Source organism: Schistocerca americana, chromosome 8 (assembly GCF_021461395.2).
Source record: "Schistocerca americana isolate TAMUIC-IGC-003095 chromosome 8, iqSchAmer2.1, whole genome shotgun sequence".
Taxonomy (NCBI): Eukaryota; Metazoa; Arthropoda; class Insecta; order Orthoptera; family Acrididae; genus Schistocerca; species Schistocerca americana.
In genome coordinates this window covers 66,896,855-66,922,104 of record NC_060126.1, presented here as the reverse complement: position 1 = coordinate 66,922,104, position 25,250 = coordinate 66,896,855, and the positions used below count along the sequence as shown (strand labels likewise).

The window sequence follows — 25,250 nt, the reverse complement described above, 5'->3', positions numbered from 1 at the left end:
AATCAAAGTTTTCGTATGTAATTGACGGTACTCTAAATAATATAAGAATGGTAATAGTTTGAACTTAACATATTGCTCAGAAAACATAAAATATGAAACACAGAATGCAGACATCATCATCTATACTGTTGTCAAGTGGTGCATCACAGTCATGTTTAAAATAGAATTTGTAACATAAAATTAATTCAAACTAGTTAGTGAAACAACTGTAAGTGTAGCAGTGATATTCATTTTGTCTCAGAAATTTATCACCCATATAAAAAGATTTCTCTATTAGTTACTCTTTGAGAATTTATTTGAATTTGGGCAATTGTTTATGACAACATTTAGTATGTGGTGGGAGGTCATTAAACAACTTAATGCTGGAGTAATAAGCTTCTTTTTAAGCCAGATAAAAACTTTTTAACACTGTTTTTGGCTCTTGTATTCTAGGAATGATAATTGCTATTGTCTTTTTAGAGAGGAAAGTTATTAGTGGTAGGACAAAAGTCAACAAGGGAAAAGTATACTGTGACGTGGTGGTAAGACTCCCCATTCTTCGAACCAAGCCTCAACTACTCTGACAAGAGAGCCTATTAGGGACACTATTCATTACATTCATTAGTCTGACATATCTCTCTCTCTCTCTCTCTCTATCTATCTATCTATCTATCTATCTGTCTCCCCCCACCCTCTCTCTTTTAGCAAATCATATACACCTTTTAGTGATGTTGGTTTCTCCAGAATATAATTGCATACTACACTAATTAACAAAAGTAGCCAGAGCAGGAAGCCTTAATGTTATCTGTCTAACCACTGAAGCAATAACCCGCAGTACACATATTGTTTAGCTAAGGCTTTCAAAAATATGAAAGATGTGCGGTTGACCACTTTCCTGTCATATTAAGTAAGTATCCAGGAATTTGGTGTCCTCAGCTTTCTGTGTTAGGTGCTCTCTACATTTAATGTTAATTTCTTCAGGGTTTCTTTGTTGTGCACGATATTGAACCTCATATAATGACTTCTGTCAACAATGAATAAGAGAGCATTTGAAGAGAACCTGTTCAAACTTTCAGTGAAAACTTTTGCTTGCAGTTTTTTTTTTTTTGAGATTAATATCTTGTTTGAGATTGATATCTGCACATTCATCACAGAGTATTGTAGCATCATCTGTAAAAAGGATAAATTTGCTCTTTGTATCAAAACAAAGTGGGAGGTAATTAACAGAAAATACAAAACACCAGTGGACCTAGAAAAGAGACTTGTGGAACACTACAACTTAAGGTGTTCCACTCAGATGAGGCAGGGTCTCCAGGTGAGCCATTCAGCATTATAGTCTAATTTCAGTTCTTTATTTATGACTGAAGTCATGAACTGACAGTACACCTTAAACTATAATATTCTGCCTTTTTCAAAAGAATTTGATGATTTACACAAGTGAAGATTTTCAAGAGACCACAAAAGATACATACCAGAAACTTTTTGTTAAGGTCTCCCAAAAATTTATTGTTAAAAGAAAATATTGCTTGTTCAGTAGACAGACAAGATTCAAATCCAAATCAACTGTTGTGGATGTTGTGGAAGCTAAGATGATCAGCAGTTATTCTCTGCATGTGTTTCTCAAGGATTTTTCAAAAGATTCTTAAAAGGGAGATTGGGCAATAGTTTATGACATTACCTTTTTTACATTTTGCCTCTACAGTGAACACACCAAAATTAAAGGGCTGTGTGAAAAAAATGTATGAAGAAAACAAAATATTATTGTTTTTCAAAACAATAAAATGCATCATCAGACTGCTAATTTCTTCTTAGAAACTGCATCCATAAGTGTCTGAATTCTTTTTCACTGTTCATAGTGTTTTTATTCCCTCATCATTATGTTCCAGTAAGATTTTCTCTCGTATTTTCACATCCTCTATTATGTTACACCATTCAAACAGCTGTTCAACACTGGTTTCTGACCACTGTGTGCTAAGATATACCTTTACATTTTTTCCTTCTCTCCTTTTACCATTTCTACAATAATATGACACAACTTATCTAAGAGATGAGCTTTTGACACTCTAGGAACTGTTATCAACAGCTATAAAGGTCTAAGCATGGAAGTTAAAAACCAAGCGACAAAGACAGTAATGATAGCCAGATGCCTGCAAAATAGCATATGGTGAAACAAATTAATGACAACTGATGGGAAAATAAAAATATATAAAACAATGGTGCATCCTGTTATGACATATTTCTTTGTTTTATTTATTTATTTAGTCTTTTATTAATTTATGGAGTACAGTGTCCTTAACTCTAGTCATTACAGAGAACAGTTTTCAAGATGTAGAGATCTATGTCTTATACACTGAAGTGCCAAAGAAACTGGTATAGGCATGGGTATTCAAATATAGAGATATGTAAACAGGCAGAATACGCTGCTGAGGTCGACAGTGCTTATATAAAGCAATAAGTGTCTGGTGCAGGTGTTAGATCAATTACTGGTGCTACAGTGGTAGGTTATCAAGATCTAAGCAAGTCCGAATGTGATGTTATAGTCGGTGCACAAGCGATTGGACACAGCATCTCTGAGGTAATGATGAAATGGGGATTTTCCCATATGACCATTTGACGAGTGTGACAGGAATCTGGTAAAACATCAAATCTCCACCATCGCAGCAGCCACAAAAAGTTCCTGCAAGAACAGGAGCAAAGACAACTGAAGAGAATCATTCAGCATAACAGAAGTGCAACCCTTCTGCAAATTGCAGCAGATTTCAATATTGGGCCATCAACAAGTGTCAGTGTGCAAACTGCTCAATGAAACATCATCAGTATAGGCTTTTGGAGCCAAAGGCCTTTGATGTATCTTTGATGACTGCATGACGCAAAGCTTTACACCTTGCCTCAGCCCATCAACACCAACTTTGGACTGTCGATTACTAGAAACATGTTGGCTGGTCAGGTGAGTCTCTTTTTCAATTGTATCGAGCACATGAATGTGTACAGGTATGGAAACAACCTCATGAATCTATAGCAGGTGATTGTTCAAGCTGGTGGAGGCTCTGTAATGGTGTGGGATGTGTGCAGTTGGAGTGATATGGGACCTCTGATATGTCTAGGCACGACTGTGATAGGTGACATGCACTTGAGCATCCTGTCTGATCACCCGCATCCATTCATGTCCATTCTGAATTCCGACAGACTTGGGCAATTCTAACAGGACAATGCAACACCCCAAACCTCCACAGGTACTACAGAGTGGCTCCAGAAACACTCTTCTGTGTTTAAACACTTCTGCTGTCCAGCAAGCTCCCCAAACATCTGGGATGCATTGAAATGTGCTGTTCAGAAGAGATCTCCACCCCCTCGTACTCCTACGGATTTATGGACAGCCCTGTGGGATTCATGGTGTCAGTTCCCTCCAGCGCTACTTGGCCGATTGCATGCCAAGTCATGTTGCAGCACTTCTGCGTGCTCACAGGGACCCTGCACAACATTAGGCAAATCTACCAGTTTCTTTGGCTCTTCAGTGTATGTTACAAAGTTACAGATCCGTACATTTGTTATAGTTCAAGTATTTGCTTATTTGTTTACTGAATAGAAGACAGATATTCTCTAGCAGATCTTTCAAAAGAATTAATATTTTAGGATCCATTTTATATCACTTCGCAACTTGTTGAATTGTTTTATTCCCACCTTTCTGTTGCAAACTTGTATTGTCTGGGAATAAAAGCAAGTTATCTTTTTATCTAGTGTTGTGATTATGTAAATCACATTTTTCCCTATTATTATTATAATTTCCAGTTATAATTGTTCAATATACATTAGTGCATCAAGAATAAACACGCATAGTAATGATAGCGCTTTGTGTTTTAAATATCAGTTTACATGACTGTCTAGATATGCTCCCTGTAATAATCCTAATGCCTTGTTTTTGGATTTTGAAGATCCCTAGAGGTGCTGGTGAATATCCCTAGAACATGAGTCCATATTTTAAATATGTATTCAGATATGCATAATAGGCAGCCTTTAGGGTCTGTTCACTTAAGTGTCCTTTTAGAGCCCTTAAAAGATACCAGCCTGTACTCAGTGCGGAATTAATGTGTTCAAAAGTTTGTCCCATTTTAGGTCACTTTAAATCCAAAATGCCAATAAATTTTGTTATTTCTTTATTCACAATGGGTTGTTAGTTGATGGTGATATCTGGATAATGCAATGTATTGTTTCGACAGCTATGGAAATTTAGTGCTACTGGTTTCCTCTTTATTATTATAAGCTGATACATCTACATCTACATCTACATGACTACTCTGCAATTCACATTTAAGTGCTTGGCAGGGGATTCATCGAACCACAATCATACTCTCTCTCTACCATTCCACTCCCGAAAAGCGCGCGGGAAAAACGAACACCTAAACCTTTCTGTTTGATCTCTGATTTCTCTTATTTTATTTTGATGATCATTCTTACCTATGTAGGTTGGGCTCAACAAAATATTTTCACATTCGGAAGAGAGAGTTTGTGACCGAAATTTCGTAAATAGATCTCGCCGCAACGAAAAACGTCTTTGCTTTAATTACTTCCATACCAATTCGCGTATCATATCTGCCACACTCTCTCCCCTATTAAGTGATAATACAAAACAAGCTGCCCTTTTTTGCACCCTTTGGATGTCCTCCGTCAATCCCACCTGGTAAGGATCGAACACCGCACAGCAATATTCTAACAGAGGACGAATGAGGGTAGTGTAAGCTCTCTTTAGTGGACTTGTTGCATCTTCTTAGTGTCCTGCCAATGAAACACAACCTTTGGCTCGCTTTCCCCACAATATAATCTATGTGGTCTTTCCAACTGAAGTTGTTCGTAATTTTAACACCCAGGTACTTAGTTGAATTGACAGCCCTGAGAATTGTACTATTTCTCGAGTAATCGAATTCCAACGGATTTCTTTTGGAACTCATGTGGATCACCTCACACTTTTCGTTATTTAGCGTCAACTGCCACCTGCCACACCATACAGCAATCTTTTCTAAATCGCTTTGCAACTGATACTGGTCTTCGGATGACCTTACTAGACGGTAAATTACTGCATCATCTGCGAACAACCTAAGTGAACTGCTCAGATTGTCACCCAGGTCATTTATATAGATCAGGAACAGCAGAGGTCCCAGGACGCTTCCCTGGGGAACACCTGATATCACTTCAGTTTTACTCGATGATTTGCCGTCTATTACTACAAACTGCGACCTTTCTGACAGGAAATCACGAAACCAGTCGCACAACTGAGACGATACCCCATAGGCCCGCAGCTTGATTACAAGTCGCTTGTGAGGAACGGTGTCAAAAGCTTTCCGGAAATCTAGAAATACGGAATCAACTTGAGATCCCCTGTCGATAGCGGCCATTACTTCGTGCGAATAAAGAGCTAGCTGCGTTGCACAAGAATGATGTTTTCTGAAACCATGCTGATTATGTATCAATAGATCATTCCCTTCGAGGTGATTCATAATGTTTGAATACAGTATATGCTCCAAAACCCTACTGAAAACCGACGTCAATGATATAGGTCTGTAGTTCGATGGATTACTCCTACTACCCTTCTTAAACACTGATCCGAGCTGCGCAATTTTCCAATCTGCAGGTACAGATCTATTGGTGAGCGAGAGGTTGTATATGATTGCTAAGTAGGGAGCTATTGTATCAGCATAATCTGAAAGGAACCTAATCGGTATACAATCTGGACCTGAAGACTTGCCCGTATCAAGCGATTTGAGTTGCTTCGCAACCCCTAAGATATCTACTTCAAAGAAACTCAAGCTAGCAGCTGTTCGTGTTTCAAATTCTCGAATATTCCATTCGTCTTCACTGGTAAAGGAATTTTGGAAAACTGCATTCAATAACTCCGCTTTAGCGGCACAGTCGTCGGTAATAGTACCATCGGCACTGCGAAGCGAAGGTATTGAATGCGTCTTGCTGCTTGTGTACTTTACATACGACCAGAATTTCTTTGGATTTTCTACCAAATTTCGAGACAATGTTTCGTTGTGGAACCTATTAAAGGCATCTCGCATTGAAGTCCGTGCCAAATTTCGCGCATCTGTAAATTTTAACCAATCTTCGGGATTTCACGTTCTTCTGAACTTCGCATGCTTTTTCCGTTGCCTCTGCAACAGCGTTCAGACCTGTTTTGTGTACCACGGGGGATCAGTTCCATCTCTTACCAATTTATGCGGTATGAATCTCTCAATTGCTGTTGCTACTATATCTTTGAATTTGAGCCACATCTCGTCTACATTTGCATAGTCGGTTCGGAAGGAATGGAGATTGTCTCTTAGGAAGGCTTCTAGTGACACTTTATCCGCTTTTTTAAATAAAATTATTTTGCGTTTGTTTCTGGTGGATTTGGAAGAAACGGTATTGAGCCTAGCTACAATGACCTTGTGATCATTAATCCCTGTATCAGTCGTGATGCTCTCTATCAGCTCTGGATTGTTTGTGGCTAAGAGGTCAAGTGTGTTTTCGCAACCATTTACAATTTGCGTGAGTTCGTGGACTAACTGCTCGAAATAATTTTCGGAGAAAGCATTTAGGACAATCTCGGAAGATGTTTTGTGCCTACCACCGGTTTTGAACAAGTATTTTTGCCAACATATTGAGGGAAGGTTGAAGTCCCCACCAACTATAACCGTATGAGTGGGCAATTTATTTGTTATGAGACTCAAATTTTCTTTGAACTGTTCAGCAACTATATCATCGGAGTCTGGGGGTCAGTAGAAGGAGCCAATTATTAACTTAGTTCGGCTGTTAAGTATAACCTCTACCCATACCAATTCACACGGAATATCTACTTCAACTTCACTACAAGATAAACCACTACTGACAGACACAAACGCTCCACCACCAATTCTGCCTAATCTATCTTTCCTGAACACCGTCTGAGACTTCGTAAAAATTTCTGCAGAACTTGTTTCAGGCTTTAGCCAGCTTTCTGTACCTCTAACAATTTCAGTTTCCGTGCTTTCTATTAGCGCTTGAAGCTCAGGGACTTTCCCAGCACAACTACAACAATTTACAACTACAATTCCGACTGTTCCTTGATCCAAGCACGTCCTGTATTTGCCATGCACCCTTAGAGATTGCAGCCCACCCCGTACTTTCCTGAGGCCTTCTAACCTAAAAAACTGCCCAGTCCACGCCACACAGCCTCCGCTACCCGTGTAGCTGCCAGCTGAGTGTAGTGAACTCCTGACCTATTGAGCGGAACCCGAAACCCCACCACCCTATGGCGCAAGTCAAGGAATCTGCAGCCAACACGGTCGCAAAACCGTCTGAGCCTCTGATTCAGACCCTCCACCCGGCTCTGCACCAAAGGTCCACAGTCGGTTCTGTCAACGATGCTGCAGATGGTGAGCTCTGCCTTCATCTGGTAAGCAAGACCAGCAGCCTTCACCAAATCAGATAGGCGCTGGAATTCAGAGAGAATATCCTCAGATCCAAAGCGACACACGTCATTAGTGCCGACATGTGCCACCACCTGCAGCTGGCTGCACCCTGTGCTCTTCATGGCATCCGGAAGGACCCTTTCCACATCAGGAATGACTCCACCTGGAATGCACACGGAGTGCACACTGGATTTCTTCCCCTCCTTAGCTGCCATATCCCTAAGGGGCCCCATTACACGCCTAAGATTGGAGCTCCCAACTACCAATAAGCCCACCCTCTGTGATTGCCCGGACCTTGAAGGCTGAGAATCATCCTCTGAAACAGGGCAGGCAGCTGCATCTGGCTCAGCCAGAGACAGTGCCTGAAACCTGTTTGTCAGACGCACTGGGGAGGCTTTCTGATCAGCCTCCGGGGATGTCTTTCACTGCCTGCCACGCCTTGGAACGACCTCCCAATCAACCACAGGCGAGGGCTCAGCCACACTGTGGGCAGCAGCCGGGGCAACCACAGTGGCAGACCGATCTGGGGACAGACGGGACGAGGTTGACATCCCTGTGATACCCAAGTCCGGCTCCCACAGTGGTGCCCATAGGCAAAACCCTCAAGCTGCGCGACCGAAGTCAGCGCCGCTTGCAGTTTTGAGCAAAGGGATGCCAACTCAGCCCTCATCTGAACACAGCAATCACAGTCCCTGTCCATTCTAATTGATGTTGAACAACAGTTACTGAAACACGAGTTCGTGGCTAGATAACGCAAGGGAAACACGCAAAGAATGTATTAACTAACCTGTACAAATGCCTAACGACTGCACAAAAATCTGCCTGAATTTACGATTACAGTAACTAAAACTCGAAATTACACCACCTATACGAAACTCACATGCAATTTAAGTAAGAATCTACAAAGTAAACACTAAAGCGCGATGCTACAACTCTCAAATACTATAATACGCCAGAAATTTATGAATTAAACAATGCAAGTACCCAGAAACACACAAAGAAATTAAGAATTAAACTATGTAACAAATAAGTAAGCTAGGGGTATACGACTTGCTGCTGCAGCTGCTTATCCAACAGCGTCAGGGAGCACACATTGCTTGACAATTTACTTAGTTGATTTGTAACAAAGTTTATTCATGGTGGATGTAATTACTTTTTACTGCTTTTACTAGTATTGTTGTGTCATCACTTTGTTTGGTTCAGCATGCACATCCAGATCATTGATATACATACCACGAACAGAAAAGGTCCCATTACTGACCCTTGTGGTACCCCAAAGTTGATTGGCCATTATTATGGTGTATTCTGAGACTATTTGTGACTTTCCATCTATATGTCTAATGCACTTTTTGCTTATTGTCTCTGAGAATAGAACAAATCCATTCATTTGCTAATCCCCTATTGCCATAGTATTCAAGCTTGTTTAGAAGTGTTCTGTGGTTTATCATATAGAAAGCTTTAGTTAAGTCTATAAACATACTTCCTGTCTGCTGTTTTCCATCAATGCCCTTTAAAACAGTAGTTATACATTGCCATCTCCGTTGATTTCTTACTTCAGAAACCATGTTGAGAACTGTCTGATAGTCCATTTTTGTTAACAAACTTCATTAACTTATTGTACATTATTTTCTTCAATACTTTTGAAAAACAGGATGTAACTGTAATGGGGCTCTTTGCCTTTGTCACCAGCTTTGAATATTGGAATAACTTAGGACATTTTCAGCTGATCAGGAAAGATGCCCATCTCTAACGAGCAATTACATATATGCGTGAGGGGGCCAGTAATATTTTGGAGGGAGAGCTGTAAGATTCTGCTCGATATACCATCAGTTCCTGCTAAGTATGTTGTTTTTAGATCTTTAACAGCCTTGATTGTTTCATTCCTACTAACATGATCCACAAACATTATAAAGTGCAGTCATTGATTTTGTTTTCTGCTGCCTGCTGATTAATAACAAAATCAGTTTTTATTACATTTTCAGCTATTCTAGTGAAGTAGCTGTTGCATATATTTGCTGTTTCACTTTGCTCTGAAATCTTTTTATTGTCACATAACAAGACAGTATTCTCATTGGTTTTCTTACTTTTGCCTGTTCCCTTTTTTATTATGTTCCATACAGCTCTTACTTTACTTTACTTGTAGTATTTTTATATACCTATCATTGTGCATTATTTTGCCTGTTTTATGACCTTCTGTTAAAATTTTTGTGTGTGTTGTGTGGTGAGTATGCAAATCTGCTGTGACACTATTTTCGTTGCAGATTTAGTGCAGTTGTTTTTTTTCTGGCAAGAAGTTCTTTCCTTTAGTAATCCAGACACTGCATCTTAAATCATTAGTCGGAAGATTGTGTCTAAATGCTGTATCAGTTTTTCTAGAAATATGTTGAATTTTGTATCCAGACTGTGTGTTTTATAGATATCAAACCAATCTTCATTGTACAGTAATGAATTAAAGTGGTTTATGTTTGACCTTAAGTATGTTGTTGCTTTCTTGTCCTTCAGTGGTGTTGGTCACTGATAAAGCTTTACAGTCACTGAATCCTGTATTGGATACTTTTATAGACCTTTTATTTATCTTTATCAATCAGCAGAAACTATAGTGGAAACAAAAAAAAATACAACAAAAGTTAACGGTAGTGCAAATGAAGGTACTAAAGCAGATCTAAGTAGTAATCATATTGAATTAGAGAACAAATGTATCAGTGAGAAAATAGTGTGGAATGCAGGCTATAAATGAATGGATGACGACAAAGAAAAGAAATTGGAGGGACTGTATAGAATGGATGGACCCCAGAAGACTCATTACAATTTGTAAACAGGGACTGCCCGCATCAGAAATGACTGCCTGGATGACCACTCAAGGAAAGGGATAACAGATGATCCAGTACATACATGTATAGAACAGGGCAAATCCTAATCAGCGGAAAAAGAAGAATAAAAATCAAGTCTATTGAATTTTCCTCTGTAAATGAATAAAGGGAATTTCTTCATTTGAGTTTCATAATTGTCATATATACTCTTTGATACACTTATAAATTAATTTCTTTTGCAAATTATTATGCCCATTGCTTTATAAAGCAACAGAAATGTAAAAGCTGTTAACATTAACATAATTTTAGATAAAGAAATGCAAAGGGTATATTACAGTCCAGAGGAGGAAAGACCCACAGGAGAGACAGTAATAAAGATTTAATTGTCTCCTCAAACAAGTCAAGCTGTTGCCATGATATTTGTTGCAAGTGTCAGTCATTTGGTGAATATTCACCTTTCACTGCAACAGTTTCCTGATGATGTCTTACATGGTGCAAAATTTTGCACTCTGGGCATTCAGCAACGCCCCACCTTGAAGATCATCCTGGCTACACAATGTATTGTTCATCTGAGGAAAGAGGAACAAGTATGTCAGGAGGATATGATGTGGGAGGTAAAATTTGGCAGCCCAAAGGAGCAGCATGTGTGACTATCCCATGCAGAATTATGTGGAGCAGCAACACCCCTGACAGCTTCCTGAACCACAGCCTCCAGTTACTTCATATGGAGGTATCAATTGGATGTTCCTCTGTTACTGGGTTGCTGCATAAGATCATAGCATTTTTCCATAAGTTTAATAAACACAACAGATACACATAACAGAGACTTTAGTCATCAATAATATATTTTCCTCCACTGTTTACAACAGTCTGTCAGCACTGGGGTAACTTTTCGATTCTGTGACTGTAGAAATCACATGATTTCAAGGTGAAGAACTTGTAGAGCCATGTTTGGTACACATTTTCATCCGTAAAGAAAGTTCCTTGCAGGTTGATCCGGTGAAGAGTGGAAAAGGTGAAAACTTAAGGTGTGAGATCAGTTAAATAAGGAGGGTGTAGAATGACTTCTCCAAGACAACTCCTGCATAGTGTTTTTGATAGTCTAGCAAAATGTAGGTGGGCATCATCATGGAATAGCATAACTTCATGCTGTCTTACTGGTTGACCATCTTGTGTTGCATCTGTAAGACATCTCAGTTGTTGACAATAAATGTCAGCAGTGATGGTTACACCTTGGGGAAGCAATCAGTAGTACACCACGCCATCGCTGTTTCACCAGATCCAAGCATTATCTTTTATGGATGCATGCAGGTCTATCTATGGGGTGTTCCTTCTTTGTTTTGCCTCAACTATTCTTTCTTTTTCTTGTAGTAAGATAGAGACAGCATTTCTCATCGCCGATTTTGATACGGGATAGGAATGGTTGATATTGTTCGTGAGCCAACTGATGGCATGCAAGCAGAAATGCATATGTGGCTACCTGCTGATTTTTGTTAGAGCAAGCGGTACACATACACCCAATTTTTGAACCTTCACCACTGCTTGCAAATGTCACATGGTGGTGGAATGACCATATTGCATCACATCTGCCAGTTCTCTAGTATACTGATGTGAATCATTGTGGATTAATGCATTTAAATGATCTTCATCAAACCCCAAAGGTCTTCCTGAATGTGGAGAGTTACTAATGTCAAAACAATCCTCCTTAAAACGAGAAAACAATTTTCCTGCAGTGCTTTGTCCAGTGCCATTATCCCGGTACATGGCGTAAATGATTCTGTCTGCCTCTGCTGCTGTCAGCTCTATATTAGAACTCCAACAGAAGAATATGTCAGAAACCTTCCCATTTCTCCTCGTTGCACTCCATTTTCTACTGTCCACAGCTCTTCTCACTATCTCCAAATGACAATATGTAAACTCAAATAGCAACGGTGAACTGCAAATAAAAAAATGACAATCAATAAATAAAACTGTAGCAATGAGAATACCAGCATGCAAAACAAAAATCTTATGAACTTATGCACCTACCTAATACTTTGCCATTTATGACTGTAATTTGTTAACAGCACACCATGGCGGCTCCACAAAACCCTCTGCATCATCCTATACTGGCTGGGTCTTTACCTTTTCCAGTGGTGGTGAATCCAAATGTTTCCGTTGCTTGCTTTGCTTCTTTCTGTCAGAGTCATACTGATATCTGATACACCCAACACTCATCCACAGTGGTTATGCAGCTAAAGAAGTCACCCAGGTTGGGCTGATGCAGTAGCAACATTTCCACTGCTGCCTTGGTTCGTAAAGCTTTTCAAAACGGTACAGTTGCTTGTAAGACCCAGCATCCAGTAAGCTTTATGTGTTGGAAATGTTGTGTGAGTTATTGAAAACTGATCCATGACTGACTGCCTCAACTGTGGCAGGCCAGTCTTTGAGCAGCAAGGATTCAAAATCTTGTGATTCCCGCAGTTTCACAGAGATATAGTTTGACATTTCATTCTTTACAACTGAGATTTATATGACTGTGCCACCTAACCACTGTTCATACAATCATGCACTATCGCTATACACTGCCACTGTGTCAAAATGGATTATTTGGGCATCATTTCTCATCAAAAGCAGAAAGAAAATTACTGTGGAATATTTCACATTATTGATGGGCTGCGCTATTCTGGTTTGACTCCTACAACAGTGTGCTGTGGTACTGCTGTTTGGGTGCTTCAGTGTCTGCCACAACTGGAGGGAGATATGTATCTGCAAACAAACAAAAATTAATTATATAACTTTTTCACATTGCTAACTGAATTTCAAGGTCACCCCTCAGCGTACATTTTCTTCACACAATGAACGCATTCATGGCACAGAATTGACTGTTGTACATACCTGTGCACATTGTTGAGAGCCCTCTTGACACTGTTGATATCAACACTATAAATGTACCACACTCCAACATGCACTGCTACATTTGTATCACAACCAAAGTACATTCACCAGTTCTTCAAATTTTAAGATTTATCCTTGCTATTGTTTTCTGCATCTATTTGACATTTGTTGATGATTCCATTCATATAACATTCATTCACAAACTGGTAGTGTTCTTCTAGATACTTTAAATGTTATGTAAAGTTACCATATCTAACAATACTGTCTGCCCCCAATTTGTCTACATATACTTTAACAGACTCATCAGACTTTGCCTCAAAAGTATTCATCTAAAATTACACTGAGGTAGCAAAAGTCGTAGGGTAGCGATGTGCACGTGCACAAACAGCAATAGTATTGTGTACACAAGTATAAAAGGGAAGTACACTGGCAGAGGTGTCATTTGTACTCAGGTCATTCATGTAAAAAGGTTTACAGTGTGGTTATTGGCACACAATGGGAATTAACAGACTTTGAATGCAGAATGGTAGTTGAGTTAGATGCATGGGGCATTCCAATTTTGAAATCATTAGGGAATTCAGTATTCTGAGACCACAGTGTGAAGATTGTGCCAAGAATACAAAGTTTCAGGCACTACTTATCACCACAGACTATGCAGTGGCCATCAGCCTTCACTTAGTGATAGAGAGCAGCTACATTTGCATAGAGTTGTCAGTGCTAACAGACAAGCAGCCATGTGTGAAATAACCATGGAAATCAATATTGGAAGTATGACAAACAAAGCCATTAGGACAGTGTGGCATTTGTTATTAATGAGCTATGGCAAGAGATGACCAACATGAGTCCCTTTGCTAAAAGCACAACATTGCCTGCAGTGCCTCTCCTGTGCTCTTGACCATATTGGATGGACCATAGATGACTCGACACTATGGCCTGGTCAGATGAGTCCTGTTTTCCAGTAGTAAGAGCTGATGGTAAGGTCTGAGCATGTTGCAGACCCTTGAAGCTATAGACTCAAGTTGTCAAAAGGCAGTGTGCAGGCTTGTGATGACTCCGTAATTGTGTGGACTGTGTTTACATGGAGTGGATTAAGTCTCTGGTCAAAAAGAACTGATAATTGATTGGAAATGGTTATGTTTGGCTACTTGGAGACAATTTGCAGGCATTTATAGACTTCATGTTCTCAAACAACATGGAATTTGTATGGACGACAATGCGCCATGTCCCTGGGCCATAATTGTTTGCAATTGATTTGAAGAACATTCCCGACAGTTTGAATGAATGATTGTCCACCCAGGTCACCCAACATGAATTCTATCAAACATTTATAGCACATAATTGAAAAGTCATTTTGTGCATGAAATCCTGCATTAGCTATGTTTTCGAAATTATGGATGGCTTCAGAGGCAGCACGACTCAATACTATCGCAGTGAACTTCCAATAGCTTGTTGAGTCCGTGCCATGTCGAGTTACTGCACTACGCTGGGCAAAAGGTGGTCTGCCATGATATTAGAAGGTATCCCATGACTTTTGTCACCTTAGGGTAACTTAACCTCAGTGACAGTTTGGGACAATGCTACATATTTGGCAAAAGTAGGTTTTGTCACACACTCTTTTTTCTTAGATTTCCAATGGATTATATGTCCAGATAATTTAGTTACATAGTCTGACGCAAACAATAGGTTTGATACAAATATTTCAGTTCTCACAAAGTGTACCTAAAGTGAATATCATTGTAACATTTTGAAATCCACTCATATAATTTATGCCGTAACTGCTAATTTCAAATTAACATTTGTTAGTGTACTGTGCAATTGAATGTCCAATCTGATATTTCTTAATTAGAGATTCTATCTTTCCTAAGAGTCATTACACTCTTTGCATAATTGTAGTCAGTACTTACCCCAAAATAATTCTTTACTTGAACTAAATATTTCAATTGAAATCACTTGGATGTTAAATTATTGATTTCTTGTTTTCTCCCTGTACTGTTATCATAAACAAATACAATTATATAGATCACATAATTTGCAATTATCATATCATAAAGTCAGTAGTCATATTTATACAAACAATAATACTTTGCTCTAAGACTTTCTCTCACACAATATAATGCCTTAAATAAAGTACTAAATGTTCCTATTTCATCTTCGTATCCTGGTGGTTGCTTTATACAAGTTTCTGAGAAAACTTTACCATTTAGATATGCAGTCTGTACATCCATTTAATTAAGCCTGTTTGACAACAGTATCACAAAAATACAAAAAAAGTTTCACTGTTTTGCATCGTTATCAACTAGTGAATAATTGCTATGCTCAGTTTCTTTTTGTTGAAATCCTCTTACAACTAAATTTGATTCATAAATGTTACCCAATTTCCTTGTAAAAACTCACTTTATGTCAAGGATATTTAGATTCACTCAGTTCATTTCTAGTTCCCAAGTTTTACTTGTATTTAAAAATTTAATTTTCTTATTCACTGTTTGTTTCCAAACTTTTGACTCATTGGCTCCTCAGAGTTTTCTGGACCATCTTGAACCCCCTTGTGTGTATGTATGTATGTATGTATGTATGTTTTGAACTAGGAACCTAGAAATGATAGAGAGGCTTTGTCCCTGCCATAGCCCTCAGTGGTACACAAACCCCACAACAGGCTACAGCAGTCCACCTACCTCACTGCTGCCCCACAGCGAATCCAGGGTTTTTGTGTGGTTCGGCCCCCAGTGGACCCCACTGAGAATGTCTTGTTCCAGATGCGTGTAACCCCCAATGTTTGCATGGTAGAGTAATTATGGTGTACATGTAGGTGGAGGCAGTGTTTGCACAGCAATCGCTGACAGTGTAACTGAAGTGAAATACATGGAAGCAGCCTGCATTCACCAAGGCAGATGGAAAACTGCCTTAAAAACCATCCAAGGCTGGCCGGCATAACGGACCTCAACACTAATCCGCTAGGCGGATTCGTGCCAGGGACGGGCACACCTTCCCGCTCGGGAAGCAGTGCATTAGATCGCACGGCTAGCCGGGCGGGCTTGAATTCCCTTAGTACCCTTTTCTTCCATTTGCTCATTTACAGATTCACAGTCTGTGATTTTGCACTAATATCTCTCAATGTGAGTCCTTTAGTCATTAATCCTGATGTCCTCTTTCACAATATCAACATGTCTGGCAATGATACAATGATAACTTTACTGTTAATCAATACTCTATATCCAACTTCACTATAACCCATTAAAATTCCCAAGCCTGCTTTGAATCTCACTTTGACTTTACCAGTTGTTCTGGTATATGTACAAAAACACCACTTCCATGCAATTTTATATATTTTTATCCCAAGCAATATCTCATAAAGCGTTTTCTTTTCAATGGTATTAGCCAAAGTTCTGTTTTTCAAGTACGCAGCCATACAAAGTACTTCAGGCCAAAATCTGATATCTACTCTTGCTTCAGCTAACAAGCAACTTGACATATCCATAATCGACCTGTTGTATCTTTCAGCTGTACCATTTAATTCATGTTCATAGGGATGAAATGCATTTAAAATTACTTGTTTCTGTCTTCTAAACTGATAATCTGAATTTAAATATTGCTTCCCATTGTCACATCTCAATTTCATAATATTTTTACCAGTTAAATTTTCAGTTTCATTAACATATTCCACAAACAATTATGCACCTAAATATCCTGGCAGATTACAACTGTGTGCCAGACCAAGATTCGAACTTAGGACCTTTGCCTTTCACAGACAAGTGCTCTTCCAACTGAGCTACCCAAACACGGCTCACAACTCACAACCCATCCTCACAGCTTCAATTCTGCCAGAACCTTGTCTCCTACCTTCTAAACTTCACAGAACCCCTTCAGCAAACATTGCAGAACTAGCACTCCTGGAAGAAAGGATATTGCGGAGACATGGCTTAGCCACAGTCTGAGGGATGTTTCCAGAATCAGTGCACATTCCACTGCAGAGTGAAAATCTCATTCAAGGAGCAATGTCTGCTGGGAGGCCTCATCTGAGATGTGGAGGTGGCCTTGCCTGCGGCTATCGAGCATGCAGAGTGCAGTCGTCTGCATTTTATGTCACATGTTGGCACCAATGATGCCTTTCGATTGGGTTCGGAGGTGGTGCTCAGTTTGTACAGCAGCTGGTGGAGATGTTGGAGACGGCTAGCCTTGCGAAGGTGTTGAAGAATGCTGGCCTTGTGCGTGGGATGCCAGCAGCGCTCGCAATTTGCATCATTGTTCCCAGAGTTGATCGTAGTCTTTTAGTTTGGAGCCAAGTGGATGGTCTAAACCGAAGGCTTCATCAACTCTGTGATAGTCTTGGCTGCGTTATTGTGTAGGGTTTTGTAGGACACCTCTTGATAGGTCAGGGGTGCACTACACAAAGGAAGCAGCTAGGAGGGTATCAGAGTACTTGTGGAGTGCACATGAGAGTATTTTAGACTAGGAACTACTTTGAGGTGCTCTGATGAACACTTGCCAGTTGTTATGCAGCAAGGGAAGTCAAACATTGTTCAGAATAAAGACACTTCCTCTGTCACAATTTTATCAGTAAACTGTCAAAGTACTCTTAACAAAGTTTCTTTATTTACTGCTCTCCAGGAAGGTTTTCAAGCTCACATTATTCTTGGGGTCGAGAGCTGGCTGAAGCCCAAAGTGGAAAGCTCTGAGATATTTAGGAAATTGTGGAACGTTTATCAAATAGACAGATTACAGGCCATAGTAGGGGGAGTGTTCTTTGCAGTTGAAAAACATATAGTCTTTACATCTACATCTATATGGATAGTCTGCAAATCACATTTAAGTGCCTGGCAGAGGGTTCATCGAACCACCTTCACAATAATTCTCTATTATTCCAATCTCGTACAGCACGCGGAAAAAATGAGCAGCTATATCTTTTGGTGCGAGCTCTGATTTCCCATATTTTATCATGGTGATCGTTTGTCTCTATGTAGGTCAGGAATATGCTGTTTTAATGATGTTCAACCCAAATCCTGTGTCATTTCAGTGAGACTCTCCCTCCTGTTTCATGATAATACAAAACATGCTGCCCTTCTTTTAACTTTCTCAATGTATTCTGTCAGTCAGTCCTATCTGGCAAGGATCCCTCACTGCCCAGCAGTATTCTAGAAGAGGATGGGCAAGCGTAGTGTAGGCAGTCTTTTTAGTAGATCTGTTACATTTTCTAAGTGTCCTGCCAATAAAATGCAGTCTTTGGTGAGCCTTCCCCAACAACATTTTCTATGCATTCCTTCTAATTTAAGTTGTTCCTAAGTGTAATTCCCAGGTATGTAGTTGAATTTACATCTCTAGTGACTTCGAGGTTAAACGTGATAGTGAACTTACGTGGTCACATATAAGAGGTGTAGCAGAAACCATGTTAGTTGTTGGATGTTTTTAACAGCCACCTGATTCTGCAATGACAGTTCTAGAGTCATTCAAAGAAAGTCTATGCTCAACAGTGTGTAAATATTGAGACCCTCCAATACTAGTTGGAGGTGACTTTAACGTGGCGAGTATAGAGTGAGATTCTATGGATTCTTCATGGGGGTTACAGACAGTCAGTCATGCGAAATAGTTTTGAACATGTTTTATGAAAATTGTCATGAGCAGCTAGCTTGGCAGCTCACAAGCAATGAAAGTATCTTAGACTTTGTAGCTAAAAATAGACCGGACCTTATCGACAATGTGAGTGAGTATAGAAACAGAGACTAACAATCATGTAGTCATTGTAGTAACTATGACTCTGAAATTTAATAAATCAGTCAAGGAAGTTAGAAGAGGGTTTCTGTTAGATAGAGTAAATAAGCAGTTATTACTATCACCTTGTTGCAGTAAGATGAATGTAGAGGAATTATGAGCAAAGTTTAAGCAGACTGTAAGTCATGGTCTGGAGAGTTTATTTGCCTAGTAAGTGGATAAAGGATGGAAAAGGCCCACCACGGTTTAATACTGGAATTTGGAGGATACTGAGGAAGCAGAGGCTGTTGCACTCTCGGTTCAAAAGTGAATGCACAAATGATGACAAGCGATGGTTAGTAGAGATTCCAGTGTTTGTGAAAAGATCTATGTGCAAAGCATGCAACAACTACCACTGTCACATGTTATGAAGAGACCTGGCAGAGATACTGAGGAAATTCTGGCCTTATGTAAAGTTGACCAGTCTGGTATGGCAGTTGAAGATAGCAAAAAGAAAGCCAAAGTTTTAAATTTCACATTCAAGAAATCATTCACACAGGAGAAACGTTCAAACATTGTGTCATTTGACCATCTGACAGACTCCTGTATGGATGACAGTAATAACCGTCCCTGGCATAGAGAAATAACTGAATTATTTGAAAGTAAATGAATTACCATGTTCGAATGGGATTCCAGTTCAGTTTTATGAAGAGTGCTCTATGGCATTAGCTCCTTACCTAGCTTGCATTTGCTGTGAATCTCTCGACCAGCACAGTCTGAAGTGACTGGAAAAAGGCACAGGTGACTTCAGTTTATAAGAAAGTTAAAAGAATGGGCCCATAAAATTACAGACCAATGTCCCTAACTTCTGTTCGCTGCAGGATCCTTGAACATACTCTCAGTTCAAATATAGTAAACTTTCTTGAGCCTGAGAAGCTTATATCCATGAATCAGCATGGTTTTAGAAAGCATCAGTCTTGCAAAACTCAGCTTGCCCATTTCTCACATGATGTACTCTGAACTATGGATGAAGGGCAACAGGCAGATTGCATATTTCTAGGTTTCCAGAAAGCATTTGACATGGAGCCTCATTGCAGGCTGTTAATGAAGGTACGAGCATATGGAATAAGTTCACAGATATATGAGTGCCTCAAAAACTTCTTAAGTAATAGAACCCAATATATTGTGCTAAATAGCAAGTATTCATCAGACACAAGGATATCGTCAGGAGTGCCCCAGGGAAGTGTGATAGTAGGACCCCTGTTGTTCTCTGCATACATAAATGATTTGGCAGACAGTGTGGGCAGCAATGTGCAGTTGTTTGTTGATGATGCCGTGGTGTACGGTAAGGTGTCAAAGTTGAGTAACTGTAGGAAGATACAAGACAACTTAGACAAAAATTCCAGTTGATGTGATGAATCGCAGCTAGCCCTAAATCTGGAAAAATGTAGGTTAATGTAGATGAGTAGGAAGATCAAGCCTGCAATGTTTAGACACAGTATTGCTTTTGCTCTGCTTAACACAGGCAAGTTGTTTGAATATCTGGGAGTAATGTTGCAAAGCAATATGAGAGTGGTTCACTTGTAAAGGAAACTACATATAGGTTGCTGGTGTGACCTATTCTTGAGTGCTGCTCGAGTGTTTGGGATTTGTACCAGGATGGATTGAAGGAAGACATTGAAGCAATTCAGAGGCAGGCTGCTAGATTTCTTACTGGTAGGTTCAAACAACCTAAGTGCTACAGAGCTGCTTTTGGAACTCAAATGCTAATCCCTGCAGGGAAAGTGACATTCTTTTCAGAAACACTATTGAGAAAATTTAGAGAGCCAGCATTTGAAGCTGACTGCCAAACGATTCTACTGCCACCAACACACATTGTGTGTAAAGACCGCAAAGATAAGATAAGAGGAATTAGGGCTCATATGGAGGCATATAGACAGTCGTTTTTCCCTTGCTCTATTTGTGAGTGAAACAGGAAAGGAAATGACTAGTAGTGTGGTACATGGTACACTCCACCTGCACCATATGGTGGGTTGCAGAGTATCTGTGTAAATGTAGATGTGCTTAACTTCTGATAACAGGCTTTATCAACAAAGTGCAGGTCTCACTGTGGGCAGCAACCAGCCAAGCATAGTGACCAAACTTTTGTGAATGAATAGGAAGATAAATTCCTGAGAGAATACCCAGAGATTGAGGACAAAAGCACTAAACTAATTTGCAGTTATAGATACAGTAAAACCTTTAAGTGGACTGGCCTAGAAAAGTGTAAAATAAAGGAAAGTGTAAAATACAGGAAAGCATAGTAAACATACTGCAAATGAACATGTCAGTCTCTTTATACTATTCAAAATATGAAATTAAAACAATTTAAATTTTCTTGGTTTAAAAAAATCTGAAGTAACTAACTGTTTTTGTTTCTTTCTAACAGCAATTAGCTCTACTCGTTTATGAAATCACATTAAAAGAATATTTGTGTTCTAATGTGAGACTTATTATTGATAATCATTGTAAAATTACAGTAAATAAAACTTGTCAGACAATACTGGCTAAAACAGTCTTTGTAAACAGAGAGTAATAAGCACAAAATCTACAGCTTGTTGCTGACAAAGCAGTCCCTCATTTCAGGAATATCCTGGGTGAGAAAGAAGGCAGAAAATGTTGTCATGCACATCTTGAGGAGTAATGTTTACGCCTGACATCAGGTCATACCACAACCTCAGACTATGCACTTAGTACAGATTAGTGAATTTCATTCAATGTCTTTTTCCAAAGCTGTTTCACAGAGGAAGACTGCACTGTAGTTCCTTCTCTAGATTGTCGCACAGATGACAAAATGGTAGATATCGAAATAGATGACAGAGGGATAGAGAAACAATTAAAATCGCTCAAAAGAGGAAAGGCCACTGGTCCTGATGGGATACCAGTTCGATTTTACACAGAGTACGTGAAGGAACTTGCCCCCTTCTTGCAGCGGTGTACCGTAGGTATCTAGAAGAGCCTGGTGTTCCAAGGGATTGGAAAAGGGCACACATCATCCCCGTTTTCAAGAAGGGACGTCGAACAGATGTGCAGAACTATAGACCTATATCTCTAATGTCGGTCAGTTGTAGAATTTTGGAACACGTATTATGTTCAAGTATAATGACTTTTCTGGAAGCTAGAAATCTACTCTGTAGGAACCAGCACGGGTTTCGAAAAAGATGGTCGTGTGAAACTCAGCTCACGCTATTCATCCACAATACTCAGAGGGTCATAGACACAGGTTCCCAGGTAGATGCCGTGTTTCTTGACTTCTGCAAGGCATTCGATACAGTTCCCCACAGTAATTTAATGAACAAAGTAAGAACATATGGACTATCAGACCAATTGTGTGATTGGATTGAAGAGTTCCTAGATAACAGAACACAGCATGTCATTCTCAATGGAGAGAAGTCTTCCAAAGTAAGAGTGATTTCAGGTGTGCTGCAGGGGAGTGTCATAGGACCATTGCTATTCACAATATACATAAATGACCTTGTGGATGATATCAGAAGTTCACTGAGGCTTTTTTGCGGATGATGCTGTGGTATATCGAGAGGTTGTAACAATGGAAAATTGTACTGAAATGCAGGAGGATCTGCAGCGAATTGACGCATGGTACAGGGAATGGCAATTGAATCTCAATGTAGACAAGTGTAATGTGCTGCAAATACATAGAAAGAAAGATCCCATATCATTTAGCTAAAATATTGCAGGTCAGCAACTGGAAGCAGTTAATTCCATAAATTATCTGGGAGTACGCATTAGGAGTGATATAAAATGGAATGATCATATAAAGTTGATCGTCGGTAAAGCAGATGCCAGACTGAGATTCATTGGAAGAATCCTAAGGAAATGCAATCCGAAAACAAAGGAAGTAGGTTACAGTACGCTTGTTCGCCCACTGCTTGAATACTGCTCAGCAGTGTGGGATCCGTACCAGATAGGGTTTATAGAAGAGATAGAGAAGATCCAATGGAGAGCAGCGCGCTTCGTTACAGGATCATTTAGTAATTGCGAAAACGTTATGGAGATGATAGATAAACTCCAGTGGAAGACTCTGCAGGAGAGATGCTCAGTAGCTCGGTATGGGCTTTTGTTGAAGTTTCGAGAACATACCTTCACCGAGGAGTCAAGCAGTATGAGAATAAAATCAGAGAGATTAGAGCCCACAGAGAGGCATACCGACAATCCTTCTTTCCATGAACAGTAAGAGACGGGAATAGAAGGGAGAACCGATAGAGGTACTCAAGGTACCCTCCGCCACACACTGTCAGGTGGCTTGCGGAGTATGGATGTAGATGTAGATGTAGATGAAAGTAATAAAGATTTGTGGAAGCCCATTATAGAGATGGCCATCTTAAAAAGCAGTGATTATTTGTACAAATGACTGAAATTAAATCAAAGCTGTGTAATAACACACAATGAGCAGAAGGAAGGTTGCTATCATGAGATAATGATTATCATCAGGACTGTGATTTTGCGTGCTTTCCCACTGTTCCAAACATTGCAAACGCACAATACAAGCAGTCACAACCCAACACCAACAATGAAAATATTGCTTACTTTTGCTATGCTACGTGATCAATAACTTTGTATATACTCTACATTTTATACTTTGTTCCAAGGTTGACTTTGAACAGGAATGCAATGCACTTTTTGCAGAAGTCTATGAAAATCAATGTTAAGAATCATGATAGTGTCATAGAAAACTTAAAATTCGGGAAATGTTGTAATGTGGAATTGCTGATGATAGGAAAGCATTGTATTGAGAGAATAGGACTGAATGAATGTAAAAAGCAGGAAAACATAAAATGCGGGAACATAAAAATGAGGTTTTACTGTATGTCTATGATACAGTCAGATGCTACCATATACAGATCAATGGCGACTACTGAGAAGTTGAATGCATTTACCCATAAAATTGAATTGGCATTAGAAATAGAAGACAATAAGTGTTAATTCCTTAGATCTTACTGTATCATACTCAAAGAAGGTAATAAATACTGCTTTGGTGTCTAAAATAAGCCAATCTGTTCAGATGCTATCATTAATCAGTCGTCTGTGGATCCATCATAATAATTTGGGCAAATCAGTGGTCCATGATACACAGACTCACCGTCTAAGTACCATCTGAAGCTTGATATTTTATAACAATTATTAATGGTGATAATGCAAAGAACGCCATGGAATGGCAGCCAGAATTAATTAAGAGGTTGACAAGAGGTTTAAATGATAGAAGGAAAACTCAAATGAACCAGTTTGTTGAACTGACTGATGCAGGACAGAATCTGTACAGACTCCTCATTCTTTCCTTAACATTAAAATGAGAGTGGCCTTCCATAGTGGCAATCAACAGAAACACAGGATTCAGTGTGAGATACAATGTGGTGTCTGTCTGAAATTTCACATAGACCAAAGAAACAGGTCCTCTTTAGACTACATTACAATCTAGATACTAATAAAACAGCTCTTGGTTCAAATTCTAAAAAAATACAAAGTTGAATGCACAGATACCTGTCATTGCATTACTTAATGATGTCATTTAGATACAGGAATAATTAAACAAACAAGTCTTCAATTTTCATAACAAAGCCCTTGTTTAAAAGCATAGGTCAGTTATTATGTCACTCTTTTTCCTATTTCTTCTGGATTGCAGTTGTCTAATACTACATCAGTGTAATAGTTGTTTCACACACACTGTATAATGTGCTCCTGGAACTGCTGGTGACCTGTTTGTCACTCACTGATGCCTGTAGGGTGCCTTCTTGTTAATGTCTAGCTTACTGACACCAGATGTTTTGTAAGTATATACTTTGAGAAGTGTGAACCTCACCTGGGATCAATTTTAATGACTATAATTTTTCTACTTGCAAAAGAACCATCTGATTCAGTAAGAGTATACCTTCTATGTGCATGCACATACAACCACAAGGTAGTTTTTACAATTACAGTTTGTTTTCGGATTGCATTTCCTTAGGATTCTTCCAATGAATCTCAGTCTGGCATCTGCTTTACCGACAATCAACTTTATATGATCATTCCATTTTATATCACTCCTAATGCGTACTCCCAGATAATTTATGGAATTCACAAACATTTTGTCATTTTGTGTGTCCTCCATCAGACACACGACAAACATCTGGATGGTAGTCAAACTCATCCTTTACTTTTAGAAGTACTTCTGGAGTTATTGCATTCACTGCTGTCATCAGGCAGTTGTAAGGGGTCTACGATCTCTTAGCCAATGATAAGCACATTTTGCCTCAGAGAGGTCGATGGTAGCAAAATTGACTGTAAAGCACCACCAGCACTGAGTGAGTGGAGTCTCATGGAAGTTTGAGTTTGGTGTCCAAGTCCAGGCGAAGCCGTGGACTACATGTCATGTCATACTGGCTGAGTGAATCCGCACTGCCATAGTTGATCCTCAGCAAAAAATTACTGATTCGTTACAAAC

General features: G+C 39.4%; 1 protein-coding gene across 1 annotated transcript in view; it reads left to right on the top strand.

Annotated features, from left to right (window-relative positions):
• Positions 1-25,250, top strand: part of LOC124545381 (lysocardiolipin acyltransferase 1-like) — a 311,775-nt gene that overhangs the window by 274,540 nt on the left and 11,985 nt on the right. The window lies entirely within an intron of this gene.